The sequence below is a fragment of the Danio rerio genome, chromosome 12, assembly GCF_049306965.1.
Source record: "Danio rerio strain Tuebingen ecotype United States chromosome 12, GRCz12tu, whole genome shotgun sequence".
Taxonomy (NCBI): Eukaryota; Metazoa; Chordata; class Actinopteri; order Cypriniformes; family Danionidae; genus Danio; species Danio rerio.
This window is the reverse complement of record NC_133187.1, coordinates 35683118-35700062: the sequence shown is the minus strand read 5'-3', so window position 1 is coordinate 35700062 and position 16945 is coordinate 35683118. Positions and strand designations below refer to the sequence as shown.

Genomic DNA, 16945 nt, shown 5'->3' with positions numbered 1-16945 from the left:
TAAAGATAAATAACTAAATATTTATATTTGTATTGTAATTGTTGTAGAATTCACTCATGTAATTGAAGCATTTTGTACGATACATAATTTTAAATGATGTGTGAGAGGATATACATATAATTACTTATTACTAAATATCTCAAATATCTAAATATCTGTTAACATATTATTAAGGCAGTACATTTGTGTGTGTGTGTGTGTGTGTGTGTGTGCACGCGTGGGGGGTGCTACTGTACTTAAAGTGTATACGTCAGCATTTCATGATATATTGTAATGAACTGTGCTCTAATAAATCCGCGACCCCTAACGGCCGCGTGCTGAACTGTCCCGGAAGGCGTTCGTTCAGGGAGGAGCCAGAGCGCAAATCAGCAGTGAGCGCAGCAGGAAACACTTCACTGATAATCCTTAACCGCTGTGTCCATACACACACCTCGAAGGCGAGGTAAACACGGCTCGAGCTTGCTCACCTTCACCGTTCGGCGTGGTTTTCCTCTTCACCTCGGGATAATTGCGCAAACCCGTTTGAATCGTGGACAGAGCCGGGACATCGGGCCGCGGTGAATCAGGTGAGTCCTGCCCGGGCCCGTCGACTGCTGCCCGGCCACAGGTGTTTCCACTCTCCTACTCCTTGGTTATATCGCAAAACATACTGAACTGACTAGAATGCGACCGCAGAAATGTTCTTATTATTCCTAGAAATACTGTCTAATTCGGGAGCTCGAAAAGTGTTAGTGTATTCTAACTTTCAGCTTTATTAACATGTAATTATGAGAGTGTTGTATAGCTAACTAATGAATAACAATCAATCTCAAACGAAAGCAGCACCTAGTGCTGACCTTGTGCTGCACTGTTGCTCGTCTTATCGTGGAACTACACCTTTCTGAATGAGAGGACAGAAAATGTATTGTTAGATCTCTAGTTACTACCTCAACAACTGTACAGATTACTGTATCTGTCCTGCACTGTTACTTACTCTTTCTGCCCTGCTATAATAGTGTTTCAATTATCCTATATCCTATTTATTTATTGACTGAAATAGGTTGACTTACTATGTGCAGATGGACGTTTAGATGTGAAACTAACTGTAGGTATACTGTTTATAGTATATTGTGGACTCTTGTGTTGTAGATATCAACTGATGTTATATATTACAGCATACTGAATGTGAATTACTGTAAGTATCTACATTATTGTTTCGAATAACTTTTGATGAAATAAGGTGCAAAAACTATGCAGTAATATTCATTAAGGTAAAGTTGGTTTTATATTCGCATATTCAGACTTTCTCCCTAATCATATAACTTCATAAAACTCTTCTTTGTAAACTCTAAATAGTGAAATCATATTAGCAGCCAAATCCTATTAAAGTACAACTTTATTCACAGTCAGTTAAATAGTGCTAATGTTGTGCTGAAGTCATTCTTGCATGGGATTTCAGAGCCAATATTTACAGTAGCCTGTCACTGTAAAGTTGTCACTGTACCAAAATGAACGAATTTACGAATATAAAAACAACTTTACCCCGATCTAATATACCATTACTGCATTCTTCAACTTAAAATATACAACTGTGGTAAGGGTAAAGTTAGTTTTATAAATGAAGAGTTTAGATGCAAAAATTCTCTAAATACCGTCTGAAATTTTCCTCTAAAATGAGCATTTTTATCAGGCTTCTCTGTGTATGTTTAGTAACATCACTTTTTATGGCAAAGAATAAGTTCTTTGTCTTTAAAGTGAAATATCTCAACATAAACAAAGGAGGCTGTGAAAAATGTTCATTATCAATGGAAACCTGGCACTTTGCAACTGAACTCTTCATAAATAAATTTTATATTTCACACATTCATTCATTTTTGACTAGTTACTATTTGTGCCATGCTACGTTAAATATTGGCTCTGAAATCACATGCAAGTATGACTTTAAAACGTTAGCTCTATTTAATTGACCGTGAACAATGTCATACTTTGATAGTCATTGGCTGCTAATATGATTTTCCTATTTAGTATTTCCAAAGAATACATTTCTGAAATTATATTTGCAAGGTGAAAGTCCAAATGTGCGAATATACAACCAAATTTACCTCAGTAACTATATATTTAACAAAAAATAAACAAAGTGCTTATTCCGAAATAAAATTGATGAATATTCCATTACCTCATTCTTCAACATAAAATATTCTATTGTGGTAAAGTTTGTTTTAAAGCAAAGCAAATATTTTAAAACATCATAAAATTGTATATATATAATTCTATATATATTATGATTTATTTATATATATATATATATATAATTTGATGATATTTTATATTTCAATCTCTGTCTATTTAAAAAGATTGAGTGTCTTAAACTTTCTTGACATGTAAATTCAATTGGTGAGACTTGGCAAATCAATCTAATTTCGGTAGACCAGTAAATAAAGAACTGATTAAGTGAAATTTGAAAATTTGTACAAGTGCATTGGCTAGAATAGCCATGTGAATAGAGATCAGTAGCTGCGGTTTTCCACATGCTTTTGAGTGAAAAGTTAAAGTGTTTTGGCAAGGACTGGGGAATTGGCTGTCCTTGGTGTAGTTCTTGTGTACGGCTGTCCCACCGGTCTGACAGGTTGAGAATGGAGAGTGAAAAAGCCTCTACCTCATTTCAGCCTCTCCTGTTGCTTCACTCAACATGTTTCTGATGTCACGTTTCTCTCATTTGCAGACTCAGAGCCACTACATTTGATTCATTTACCTTAATGGGTAATTTGTGGATTAAAGTATATTGTTGCAGACTACAACTAACAATTGTGCCATGTACAATAGCTTGATTGTTGGCGTCACATGCAATTAAACGTTGGCTCGTTTCTTTCAGAAGCGACCTGTAATGTATGACTGGATTTATCTTTGACCTTTAGTTGAGCCAATGCAAAGTGCTGGTACAGTGACCTCAAATAAAACTGTGTTAATGTACCTGACAAACCCGTCATGTTTGTGTTGACACAAGGACTGACCTGAAATACGTGTCAGAGAAGGATACGGAGTGAATATGGGTTTGTTTAATACAAGTGCAGAATATTTAGTAGTTTAATCCACCAGGATGTGCATTTTTAGTCAATAATATAGTGAAAACAGTATAACATTCGTTAGAAAAGATTACTTTTTCTTATAAATGCTGTTGTTTAAATGTGTATTAATCAATGAATCCTGAAAAAAGCGTACTTCCCACAAAAATATTAAGCAGCAAAATTGTATTAACAATAATAAGTGTTCGATGAGCCAACAATATTATATACTGGAATGATTTCTCATGTATTTTCTGAAGACTGGAGTAATGGCTGCTGAAACTGTTGAAATGGAAAGCTTATTTAAATTTTAGGGATGCAAGAATTCAATGATCAGGATCAGTACTGGCTTAGCCATTTTTACTGATTATTGATCGTAAAGAAATAATTCAGATTCTACATTGTGTGAATGAACTGTTGTTACAATTAAAGGGATAGTTCACCCCAAAATGAAACGTTACACACTATTAGCTTGCCCTCGAGTGCTTTTTAAGTTTCTTTATTCTGTTATTCTGAAACTTAAAAAAGTGTTATCATTGACTTCCATAGGGGGATAAAATACAATGGAAGTCAATGCTTACAGCTTTCCAACATTTGTCTACGTATTTGCTTTTGTGATTAACTGAAAAGGTTAGTAAATGATGACAGATCTTTAATTTTTGGGTGAGCTATCCCTACTATAAAGCATCATATTTTTGTGTGTTTTTTCAGTCTTCTACATTCATTCAGTATATTAATGTGATGATCCTTTCTGAATCTGAACGTCAGCCATTCTTCATTGAATCATGTCATGTTCAGTTACAACATTCAGAATAGTAAAAGTTACTCCAGGATGAATTGAATTTGCCTTTTAATATAATAAATGTTTTACTAATGGTTTGTAGTTTTGGAGGAGTTTTAACTTGCAGGACTTTTTTTCAGTTCTGAATGATTGACGCTGAAATTTCATATTGCATAAAAGTACCTCATTCCATCACAACTAACATGTTGTTAAAAAGCAGTGCAGCACATTTAAATTTAATTTAATAGTATTTACTATATTTTTTCCAGGCATTTATATTGTCAAAATTAGAAATGGAAAATAGTTTTTTAACATTTTACCAGAAGCGAGTCCACATTAACTTTCCTAACCATTAAATAGTTGTGCATAAATTGAGCTTGAGACTTTTGGCCACTGGATTTTTATGCATTTGTTGCTGAATTATCTTTCAAAGCAGAGATGCTCAAACTAGAGCCTGCAGGCCAAAGTTGGCCCGTGGTAATCTTTGATTTGGCCCACCATCCCATCTGAGAAGAGAGGAAGAATTATAGGGATGGATTAGAAATTGTTTGTTCAAATTTTAAAGCTAACTGAAATTAAATGAGGTAAATTAATCAGATTTAGTTTAAATGTATGTAGTCACCCAACGGATGGAGAACAAATGAAGCCAAAGGCAGATTCTGCTTGACTAATGTATTCAACATTGAACTCCTCTGTGCTATAAATGTGATTGTTTGTTTTTATTGCAATAAGTTCTCATTTTAAATGTTATACTGCATTAGTTAATAGGATTTAAAGTAGTGTTTTCTAAATAATTAGGAATTTATGCATGGCAATTAATGTAATATAATGTAATATAGTTTGGTATTTTTATATTTGGCCTAAGTCTCTTTGGCCCACAGTTTGAGCACCCCTCTTTTAAAGAGATAGTTTACCCCAAAATGAAAATCATTTATACTCCTTCATATGGTTTTAAACCTTTATTAGGAGTTTTATCTTCCTATTGATCTTATTCATCCTATTTTACAAAAATTTTTCCTGCTATTATTCCCAAAGACACTAAATAATAAAAACTTGTATTGGTTGATATTTGGAATTTGGTTCTTACAAATGCAAGTATAAAGAAACGGACCATCCTTGAATATTTTACATAATCAAAGGTTTATACCCAACCTTAAGCATACTTTACAGCTCACACTCTCGGTTTGGTTCTTTAGGTCCAGTTGTGACGGACCAAAGAAAGAAAGGGATACATTTGGCCATTCTTTTTTTTTTTTTAAAGCCCAAATTTTGCAATACCAACATACTAAAATAGACTTTTATGACGTAAATTTTACCACTGAAACATCCAAAACAAAGCCGTGTGTTGGGTTAAACACAGTCGGTGTATTTGCACCCATATAACGATTTTTGTTTCATCTGTTGACAAATCATGAATGGCTAATAATAAATGTGTAACCGAGTCCAAAGTACCACAGTGTCAGTTATTCCTCCATTACGCACAAACTTGAACTATACTATAATGTATGTACACAATTTTGTGGGATGTAAATGAAAACAACGGTCCCAACGTATTTCCTGTTTTACATTTTAATTTCTATAGCTTCCGAGAATCCAAAATGAGCCACATGTGGATAAATAGCTGTGTGATAGCTGTTTTACTTCAAGTTATGATTGAATTTCCTCTAGTTACAGTTATGAAATAGCTAACAAGCAGGAAGTGTTCAGGGGCCAATTTCCATGGAATTATTAAACTATAATGTGCAATGTTGGAAGAAAAAGCAGGCATACTTGAGCATTTTCCTGTCTTGTGCCTTCATGTCCTGTTTTTGGTTTATTTAGCTGTCTGTATTGCATTCCTTTTAATTGTACCAAGTATGCACAGCCTATTGATCCCAAACATTTGAACAGTTGTATGAAAATTTACTTAATTGACACTTTTTTTTATTGGTTAAATTTCATTTTTGCCTGCCCCAATTTCATAACAACCCTAATTTTCTTGCTCATCCACGGTCATTAAGTCTCTGCTGTGCAGGGAAACTTGAACTTGTTGAGTTGAGATAATGAAGAGCTGCAGATAGACAATAACTGTTTACAGAAAGTGGTTTAGGTGTGGTAGAACTCTGTCTTGTATTTACCTTTTACCAAACGTGACACTTGCAGGGCTCATATCAGATGAAATTAGTTTTGTAACCAGCCTGATATACCAATTTGAAACGTTCGGGTGTAAATGTGGTTTTAACGCTTCACGTCAGAGAAGACAGGAAAGGCTCGAGTCTGGGGACTGACATCCTGTGACGGACCACACCCTGCAGCCATAGTAGACAAGATCTTATTTTTTTTTAAACAGAGAGGAAGACAAGGTAAACAAAGGCTTCTCACTTCCACAGTAACAAACGGTCGGCGTGGATGATAGCATGCAGGGAGAAATCTGCTTTACAATGACCAGTATGAGAATGAGAGGAAGTTCATCCAACACTTCCTCATCCTCTCCAGCTGCACTTTTTTTAAACACCATGACTTTTGTCTGACTGGGTAGGGCATTTTTGACCCAAAAGAAATGCACCTCGTCTGTGATCTATCCGTTAGTCATAAGTTACTTATTGTGGACTTTGTTATATTGAGCAGCTGCGATTATCTTTTATGACATTAGTGACCGCTGCTAAATGTACAGGCTTGAGGACAGTGCTGTGGTGTCACTATGCATGATGTCATATAAATGCATTTTAGGCTTTGTCTTTTTTTCCTGTCATACGCATCATGTTTTTAATTGTCTGAAATTTTAGTACAGTTATAGCAATGGAAGTTTCAGCTGTAATTAAGTCTGTCACGAGAAGGAATTTTTGTTGTGCGATATATTGTCAGTAATTGTTGTGATGAGCATGATTGTATAACAGCATAATAATGCAAATAGCTATAAACACTTTAAAATACTCATCACTCTTAATGTTATTTAGATTCTATTATTTGATGTTAAAATTTAAATGTCCTTTTATGTATACTTTTCAATGTCCTATTAAGTAAATGACCAATTATAAACTTTGACACGGGTTAGGTAGAATGTAAATGTCAATGTAAAATGGCTTTAACGCTGTTTGTGAATTAGTAAATGTATATTGCAATGGCAAAAATTGTTGAAGTTATCTCCAAGTTTTGCACGACAAGTCGATATATTGATTATTATGACAGGCCTAGCTCTACAAGCTATTTTTACCTTAATAATATTAAAGTAAAAGGACAATAAAGACAATCATGTCTTGGTCGTCAATAAATGCTGATTCTTTTTTCCTGATTTAAAAAAAAATTGTAAGATTCTAAAAAAAAAAAATCACAATTTCCAAAAATATTAAGCAGGTCATCTTGTAGAATGTTGATGATAATAATAAGAAATGTTTCTTGAGTAGGTATACCGTGGTCCCTCATTATTCACGGGAGTTACGTTCTAAAAATAACCCACAATAGGCGAAATCCATGAAGTAGTCCGCCTTATCTTTTACAATTACTATAGATGTTTTAATGCTCTAAAACCCCTCACTATATAATTTATAAACTTTTCTCCGACAGGCATTAACATCTTCACTTTTTTCTCTCTCTTTTAAAACTCTCAAAGTTCAAACCTTCGTAGAAAAATAAGTTCAGTATTATAGAATGAAACTAAAGATCAAAACCATTTGATCTTCATTTATTTCATAGTGGTGCCCAACAGCCGCGTAACTTCTACCTTCCTTCAGCATGTCCAGAAGTTCAACTTTTTGTTTGATGGTTTTAGCATTTTCAATGGTTTCAATGCAGCTGAACATTTAGCAAGCTGAACGCATTCTGTACTGTACAGGAGACACAGCACAGAGGAGCATGATTGACAATGGTCTACAGCCAGTCAGAGTGCAGAACACAATGCGCTAATCAGGACGCAGAACACAATATGCTGTAGAAAAAAAGCATGTGAAATTGCACGAAAAAAAGTCTGCAAAACTACAAGGCTGCGAAAAGTGAACCGCATTATAAGCGAACATTGTATTAAAAAGATTTCTGAATTATCATTTAACACTAAATAGGCTGGAGAAACCATGCTGAGCATGCCATTTTTAAATTTAATTTAACTTTACTTTGACTTGTATTTTTAATCAAATAGTTGCAGCCTTGACAACCTTTTCAGAAATCTAAACAGTTGAATGTAAGTCTGGATTTTTCCAAGAGTAAATTGTATGCGTTTATTGGATGTGGCTGGTGGAAATGTTAGGAGGACAAGGTGACATCTAAAACACTGCAGAAAATTGATTCTCGTTGAGCCCTGATGCGTGTATCAAGAGCCTCTATGTACTCCTAATATCCCAAAACAGAGGTCTTTCAAAAGTTTAATCTCTGTATCCACATCGGCATCTCGTGGCGGTTAAACTGGTTTACATTCATATTTGCATGCAGTTTTTTTCCTCTTAATAGGGGTGTAGCTGACGAGCATTGCAGAGCTTGACCTATTTGTACTTTGCTGCCTTTCTCTTGACCTCATATGTCATTTAATTAATCTCTTAATTTCCATGTTGAATCTAAAAATGTGAATGTGTACAATTCTTCTCTCTTTGAATGACGTATTTAACTAAGCAGCTGAAGTGGGGTGTCTGTGCATTGTGTTCACTGACAGTCCCACGCTCGTGTCAGGACAGGTTCTCCACTTTTGTCTTCTCCTCTGATCTCAGTTTCCTGCTGGATGCTATGCTGAGAATGTAGTGATGTCACCAGTGATGAGGTTAGCTGGAACGATTTGCTGTCAGACTGACGGTTTAGCTGAAATAACTGATTCGAAGCTATGAGAAGTATTTCTGCTTCGAAAGAATGTAGCTTTATTAGTTGTGTTTGCTGAGGAGGCACTATTGCTTATAGAATTATAGAAGTCAAGATGAGCTTTTTACATTTTTGACCCATTTTTTAGGTCAATTTCAGAACTCAAAACTTTATTGTTAGTCTAAAAATAGCCTGAATTGAGACCTAAATTTAGAAGCCAAGCGTTGAAAATATTTCAATATGCAAATCATTTCTTTTTACTTTCACAAACCGTCACGCGTATTCAATTGTGTCCATGTGAGGAGGTCAACACAGGGCAGAAAAATAGTCTTTTTTTTGTAAATTAGAATGTTTTTTGTGGTAAAAATCTTGATTATAAGTGGGTAGATGTACAAAACTTAAAAAAAAAGTCCAACAATATTGTTGTAAATAATGTTCAGTTTATTGCACAGACTGATTGTTTGGCTTCATTACACAATAAAATATCATCACGTGTCACAATCATGAGTTTTATTTTGTGCTTTGTGTTTTTTAACTTTCATAATTCACCAGTATAGCTATTAATTTGCATTGTGAACCACAGTTTCGGCTAAAATCTTCTTGAATGTCTTGCTGAAGAAAAAAAAGACTCCTATATTAAGTTGTCTGAGGTTGAAAAATACCATTTTAATGTCTTTCATGAATGTCTTTGAGTAGTATACAAATTTATAGATGATTTGTATACAATTTGTATTTTTGTATATGTATATGTTAGAGCTAATGAAGCTATTTCACTTTTTTTTAGTCTTAATTTAAGAAGTAAATGGCATGTAGTTGCAATGCAACTGTTAATCAACACAATGTGCAGTAAATGAAGTCTTACCATAATAAGTTATTAATAATAGAATATTATTATTACTTTTAATTACTAGCAAGGCACAATAGTAGATATTAACAAGCGTGCAGATTTTATTTTAAGTTTTTTTTAGCATTTTGCAGTGTTTTTTTTTAATATTGTGTCTCAGTTTTGAGAAAAGACAGGAAGTTTGGAGGGGAAAGAATCAAACTGGACAGGAAAAGGTTGTTATACTTGAACTCTGGTCAACTGAAGATTTCACCCACAAGACTATGGCATATTGACCTTGTTCCTCGAGTATGAGTGGGCGCACACATTGGAATCTTTTTGGCTTGAGACATTCACTTCCATTGATTTTTAGATAGCTCGTTGTGCTGCTTGATATTGCAAACTGATGTATTCTTATTATATTATTCTTCCTGTTATGTATTGTCATAGATGCACTTGATTGTAAAGCAAGCGGTTTGACCGTTTTCTAACGTTCATTTTTCCTGGTCATTTCTCTCACAGGCAACTGAATTGGAAGTTCTAAAACAATCACAAAAGCGATCGCACTTCCGAATCTGAATCAATACCAAACTGAAATGAATGTGTGAATAAATGGTGTAAAACATATAATTATGTAATATTTCACATTTATTTTGGTCTTGTCAGTATACTCTAAATTTTTGCATTAATGTTGAAGCTTTTAATACTAATAATATATAATAATAAAAAAAATTCTTTATCTTATAAACATGATTTTGGGTTATTATGTTAAGTATCGCTCTTTAAAAGATGCTGGTTTTATTATAAACTTTATTTTATGATTATGTAAATTTCACATACTCATCCAAGTTTGCCAAAAGCAACCTCTCTTCATGGTGCTAGAAAAAGAGATTAAAATGTAAAAGTGATTTCTAAAACAGAACAACAGTTAAAACGTTTACATAAAAATGTTTGTATTCATGCATTTTCTGTAGTAAAAGTGTATTTAATAACTCTAGTTAATGACTTAATTTGGAAAAATGTGTAATATATTTATATGTACACTGTAAAAAATGCAAGGTTCCAGACAATCCATACATGTTGTCCCAACACAAATCAATAAGGTTAATTTAACACAACACAACAAACTTATGTGGATTGAACATAAAATTAAGTTGTTCCGAAGAAATCTCAATATATGTATTGTTTCAGCTTATTTTAAATAAGTAGTTTGATCAAGCAAAATAAATATTTTTGAGAGTAATTTAATAATTGTGTACCCTCTCCTCTATTTCTTTTTTTCTTTTTCTTTTTAAATTATTATTTTTTTGTTTTTTGTTTTCTCATTAAATCCTGCTTGTTAATTAATGTGAAGTGATTTTTTTGTATAATAAAACACACACACACACACACACACACACACACACACACACACACACACACATCACCTCGTTGAGGTGAAAAGTTGTCCCGTGAGTTGTGATGTTATGAGCGTGAAAGTGAATTTAGCACTAAAGATTGGAGGCAGGATTTGATTAGAACCGCACATCAAGTGCTTTGCAAACACCTGACAGGCTGGCCTCAGAGTTGCACGTCACTCGTTTTGTGCAGGTGAGTGTAACGTAACCGATTTTTGCTTCACTGGAGTTCAGTTAAGTGAACGCGATTATTAAGTGCCGCTTCCAAAAGCAGAGGCTGCTACAGCTGCAGCCACACGCATTAACCATGGCTCATAACATACTTTTATTTTTTCATTCATTCATTTTCTTGTCGGCTTAGTCCTCTTATTAATCGCCACAGCGGAACGTACCACTTTTATTTTTTATTTATTTATTTATTTTTTATATGTATTACGGCTCTTAACATCTGATGGAATAGCACTTTAGATATGCTTCAAGCCATAATCATCATAAACGCTAATCAAATTAAGACGTGGAGTATTCCTATTTGAGTTGCATTGAAGTGCACTACAGACATGTAAATAACGTAATCAAACTATTACCATTATGTAGGACTTTTAGCTGCATTTTGCGACAAGATAAGATTAATGAAAAAAATTACATGATGAATTTTTTTAGTTCAATTTTGTGTAAAGGAGTTAAATTCTCATGTGAAATTGTACAGGGGAGAAGCCAGTCTGTAGAGTTTATAGCTATATATTTGGCAGTGTTTGCTGGTCCTTCATTAAAATAGAGGTAAAATAACATTTATTACAAGTTGATTTAAAAAAGCACCCAAGTTATTTTGCAGTTTGTGATTTTTCTTCAGTTGAGTAAAATATTTTCCATTCATGTATTTCATCATTGAAGATTTCTTAAAAATACTGTAAAAATCTTGTCTCGTGGAGTGTCTTGTCACAACCCTAATATATGTATGTTAGAACTACTGTAGCTTTGTTCACCAAACAAGTGGATTCGCATTGTAAACCTATTATTATTTTATTTTTATTTTTTTACAAAACTCTGTGCAGCAAATTAGCAAAAAATAACTAAAAGGGACAGGTCGTTGTGTTTTCTCACTAAGTAGAGGAACCTGATTTACGGAAACTGGCCACTAGAAACTGAAGCTTTAACACCTGAAATGACATCAGATTATTTGGTTCTCTTTTTAACCATTGCTTTGTGCAACCAGTAATAGAAGAAGGAGTAGCACATGTAGTGGCCTACTGTAATAACAGTCGTCAAGCTGGGTGGGACGTTTTGGATCTGGCAAGACGGCTGTGTTTGTGTTGTGCTGTGTCATGAAATGAGTGTGCTGTCGGTCTCGAATGCATTGTTGGCGCACACAGGCTGTTTTTAAACTAAAAAGCAGTTGACCTCCTGACCAGTGACTGCTATTTTCTGGCTGCTCTCCTGAGGGTATCAGGTCAAGTCCTGGCTAGTAACACTTCAACAAGATGCTCGTCAAACATGTTGACGTGTCTGCGTAACATGATGTCAACTCTCGCCGTGACCTTTAACTGAGGAATCTCTAAGCGTATTGATCTTTCGGTGGTGTCATTGTTTACCACAGGGATTTTTTTTGGGGGGTGGGGGGTTGGTTGTCTAAATAAAACATTGAGGGTTTTTGGTGCTTGGTGATTCAGGTTTTCAAAATCTATACCAGGATCTAAGTTGTTTCTTTTTTTACCTTTTATTGGGTTTTTAAACAAATGAGAATAAATTTAGGACTAGGCATAACTAGTTTAACACTTTGTGCTACGAACGTGAATGATACCTCAGCTCATGTGACATTAGCAATTTAATTAAATTATGTTTTATAATTCCGGTAATTAGTATGTAATCAAATTAATTATATTATAGTTCCGGTAATAAGATCATTCATTTATTTATTTTTTTCGGTATTAGACCCTTTATTAATCCGGGGTCGCCACAGCGGAATGAACCGCCAACTTATCCAGCGTATGTTTTACACAGCGGATGCCCTTCCAGCTGCAACCCATCTTTGGGAAACATCCATACACACTCATACACCACAGACAACTTAGCCTACCCATTTCACCTATACCACATGTCTTTGGACTGTGGGGAAAACAGGAGCACCCAGAGGAAACCCACGCAATCACAGAGAGACCATGCAAACTCCACACAGAAATGCCAGCCGAGGCACAAACCAGCAACCTTTTTGCTGTGAGGTGACAGCACTACCTACTGCGCCACTGCGTCACCGTAATTAGATCATATGCAGAATAATTAAAGTATAATACCGGAATTATTAATCTATTCAATTAAATTTTTATAATTTTTTTTTATTAGAATGTAAGTAAATTATACAAGCCATTATTAAAAACATTTATTATATTTAAAAAATACAATTAAATTACTATAATTGCATTCTATTGTATAAACTATTAATATAAATAAAATTGTTTAATGTATGAGATTATATCTATATTTAAATTAAAAGGTGGCAAGGCTAAAACCAGAAATCCTGCCCTAAAAGGGGTGGGGCCTAAACTGAAAGTCCCACCCTAAAAGGGGTGGCGGTCATCAAGCAAATCTTTTGACAGGTGGTACATCAAATTTTCTTTCTATCATGCATATTAATGAAGTTGCACCTCATTCACAATAGAGCGCGCTGATTGGCGATCGATTGGGTCTTGACCCTGAAATTTGCTCGAAATAATGCAAAAACAACCAATTTTCACTTCTTTTGTGAAATATGTGTCCTAATAGTTTTTTTTTTTAGCAATGTGGGACAGATATATGACTGTCAACATCTCAAAATATGTGTTTTGGTGTTTTGTGAACCCTTTACTATGTCTTTGTGTTGAAACCTGCTTCTAAGGAATGCTGAGTATTTGTAAAATATGATAAAATCATTGAAACTTGTGCCATGTACTTGGATGTAATGGATTTTAATGTGTGCATCATATAATTATGTAATAGTTAGGCAATAATTTTTAATGCAACAAACCATTGTCCCTGTTTTAGAGCTGCAGATTAATCAATACTTCCCCAGCTAATGCATCACGTCATTTTACATTCCACCGCCATGAATCTGTCGTCTGTATGGTTGAGCTGATTATGCGGCGTGTTTCTTTGGCGGCTGCTTAATTCCACATACCGTTTCTCCTTAATGTCTATGAACTCTCCACACAGACCTCCTACCTCTAATTTAAGCGAGTTACAGCCACTACTCCCACATCACTGCCCTCACATGCACCGCCGCCATAATTCCTCCCAGCGGGATTCAAAACAAACCACCGCTTATTTTTTGCACCTCTAATTAACTCGGGATTAAATAGATGGAGGTGTAATATTGATCTCCAGGAGCATATTTCTCTGAAGCTGCTTCCAATGATCAATATGGTGCTCAATGATAGTTATAGACTCTAGTTCTGAATGAATTGTTTTTTTCTTCTCCCAACTTCTCTTCATTCCAGCTTTCCTGCTGAGCGTTTTCCCCCATAAAGCCAAGCTCACTCTTAAGTAGAAGACCTCCCACTTTACCATTGTCCCTAAAGCTAAGCTTAGAGTCTCTCTTTTTTGTTGTTGAGTTTCCTGACTGATTTCTTCAGGGTCCAGTAATACTTATATTTCTGGTCCTAAAAAAATAAGGAAATGCTTTTTTTTTCGCCCTCTGGAAGCGTTTGTAACCACATGCTTGATGACTAAATGTTCTTGGCTAATATTGGCCATAATCACAGAAATATGTGTGTGAGTCACTGGGAAAGTTATGTTTGGAAAAGATTGATGTGCGGGAAAGCAGGGTCGCACTTCCTGTTGATATGCAAATGCATTCACACTCCACAAGGTGTGATGAATTATGATGGTATCCTTGTCTAGACACGCTCACAGAGGGGTTGTGTGACGTAACAAGTACCTGTTCGTTTTGAATGTGCACTCCTTACTGTCAATGATCAATGTCATAGACTGTGACTCATTGTTTGTTTTCTTCTTGTTTTTCTTGGCTGCATGCTGGTTGTCTTCTGTTTTACCCTTCAGAATTTCTGTTTACTTGCTGATATGAATGTGGATGTGTTGTGTACACTACACACACTTTCAGTGAACATTGGCACTGTTTCCTCTTATTAACATCTAGCCTGATTTCAGGAAGTGGTTTCAGACCCAATACAGTCAGTGGCTTTGGGTGGATTGCCTCTCAGATCCTGCTTTTACCTGGTATTGAAATGCATTTTCAAGTGGATGACCCAACAAATGGGTGTATACAGGGTTCAAGTTTTACCACATCTAAAGTAAAGAAAAAAGCATAATATTACTTTTATAGTCTAAACTAGGGCTGCACGATATATTGTTTCAACATCGATAGCACAATATCTGCAATGTTAAGTTGGGATAATAAATAACCAGGAGCCAAAGTTCACGGGATTTGTTGAATGCGGAATGAACCACCAACTTATCCAGCAAGTTTTTACGCAGTGGATGCCCTTCCAGCTGCAACCCATCTCTGGGAAACATGCACACACACATTTACACACACACACTCATACACTACGGACAATTTAGCCTACCTAATTCACCTGAACTGCATGTCTTTGGACTGTGGGGGAAACCGGAGCACTCGGAGGAAACCCACGCGAACGCAGGGAGAACATGCAAACTCCACACAGAAACGCCAACTGAGCTAAGGCTCGAATCAGCGACCTTCTTGCTGTGAGGCGACAGCACTACCTACTGCACCACTACTTCGCCCCATTGTAGTTTCATTCACATAAAAAAATTAATTGTAAAGTTTAATTATTCACTCTATACCTGAATACTGTTCGACTTCCCAGAAAATCATGAAGCATCAGTGGTTGCAATTAAGCCTGTGTAATTAATCGAAATTAAATTGCAATTGTGATTTCAAATGTTGCGATTAGCTAATCACAAGAGGCTGCGATATGAAATGTATATGTATTATTTAATTTCCTCCACCCAGAGCAAATGCGGGACTGCCGTCTGTGTGTGATATTCTTACTAGCCAATTGAGTGAGCACACTTGCGTTCTGCCCAATCAGAATTGCGCAACCAAACTGTGCGGAAAGCCCACAATAAAACAAACAAACAGGAAAGGGGGATAATGGCATCTGCCGCTTCAGAAGCATTAATAGACAAATTCATATCAAAGAAAAACAGCATGTCGTTAATATGGGAATATTTTGGTTTCGAAGTCACAGACACTGAACAAAAACTGGTCATTTGTAAGAGCTGTCGCAGAATTGTTGTCGCAGCATGAGGAAATACAACAACCAGCACCTAAAAAAGCACCACAGGCAGCTATACGAGGAGTGTCTTGCTAAAACATCAATTGAAAGTATTGTCAGTGACACTCAATCTAGTTGCTAGCAACAGCAAAGTACAACTTTAGAGTTGTTTGCAGCTGTTACACCATATGAAAAAACATCACGAAGGCACCAGGAGATAACCAACACCATAACGTACTACTGTTTGCTCTAGAAAAATGAGTGTTTGATTTCTGAATATTTATAAACAAATTAAAGTTGGAGTTAGTTAATATCTTTTCAGTTTGTTTAACTAACACTCACTGCATTTTATCAGTAATAAGCTACAATAAAGAATATTGAGCTGATGCTTAACTACAAAATTAAATGACAAATAGAATTGAAATCGCAATATCTGTTAAAAAAAATAGATTCGGTATTTTCCCCAAATCACACAGCCCGAGTTGTAATTGTTGTATTTTATGCAGATGAACAAAATCACCCTATTTTTCTAAAGTATCAAATTATTCTGCAAATAGCACTAATCAAGTCATCTGTTGCAATTTTCAAGTCAATATATAATATAACACAAATTCACAGAGTGGAAGGATATTTGAAGGGTAATTAAATAAAGCTGGATAGCCAATGGCATGTTTCTGTTTCCAGCCACAACGATAAACACAGATTTAAGCTCCAGGTGAGAGAAACTGCCGTTTATTCACAGGCCATTGTGTATTGTTTGTAGTGTGAGTGGTCTGTTTAATGGAGAGCAGGTATAGCAGCCCCTCCTTTCTCTGTCCGTTTGAAAGAGGCTCTTTCTGATTCGGCTTTCCCAGAGCTACAGGTGTTTTCATCAGGTGCGGTTTGCTCTGAAGAGGGGAGGGACTATAGCACTG

The 16945-nt window shown here is 35.3% G+C and overlaps 1 protein-coding gene across 2 annotated transcripts in view; it reads left to right on the top strand.

The window, feature by feature from the left end:
- The first annotated feature begins 389 nt into the window (after window positions 1-389).
- llgl2 (LLGL scribble cell polarity complex component 2) overlaps window positions 390-16945 on the top strand; it is a 50645-nt gene continuing 34089 nt past the window's right edge. The window contains 1 exon segment of one of the 2 annotated variants that reach the window (NM_212582.1): window positions 390-566. The gene's annotated coding sequence lies outside the window, so the exon portion shown is untranslated. 2 annotated transcript variants of the gene reach the window in all.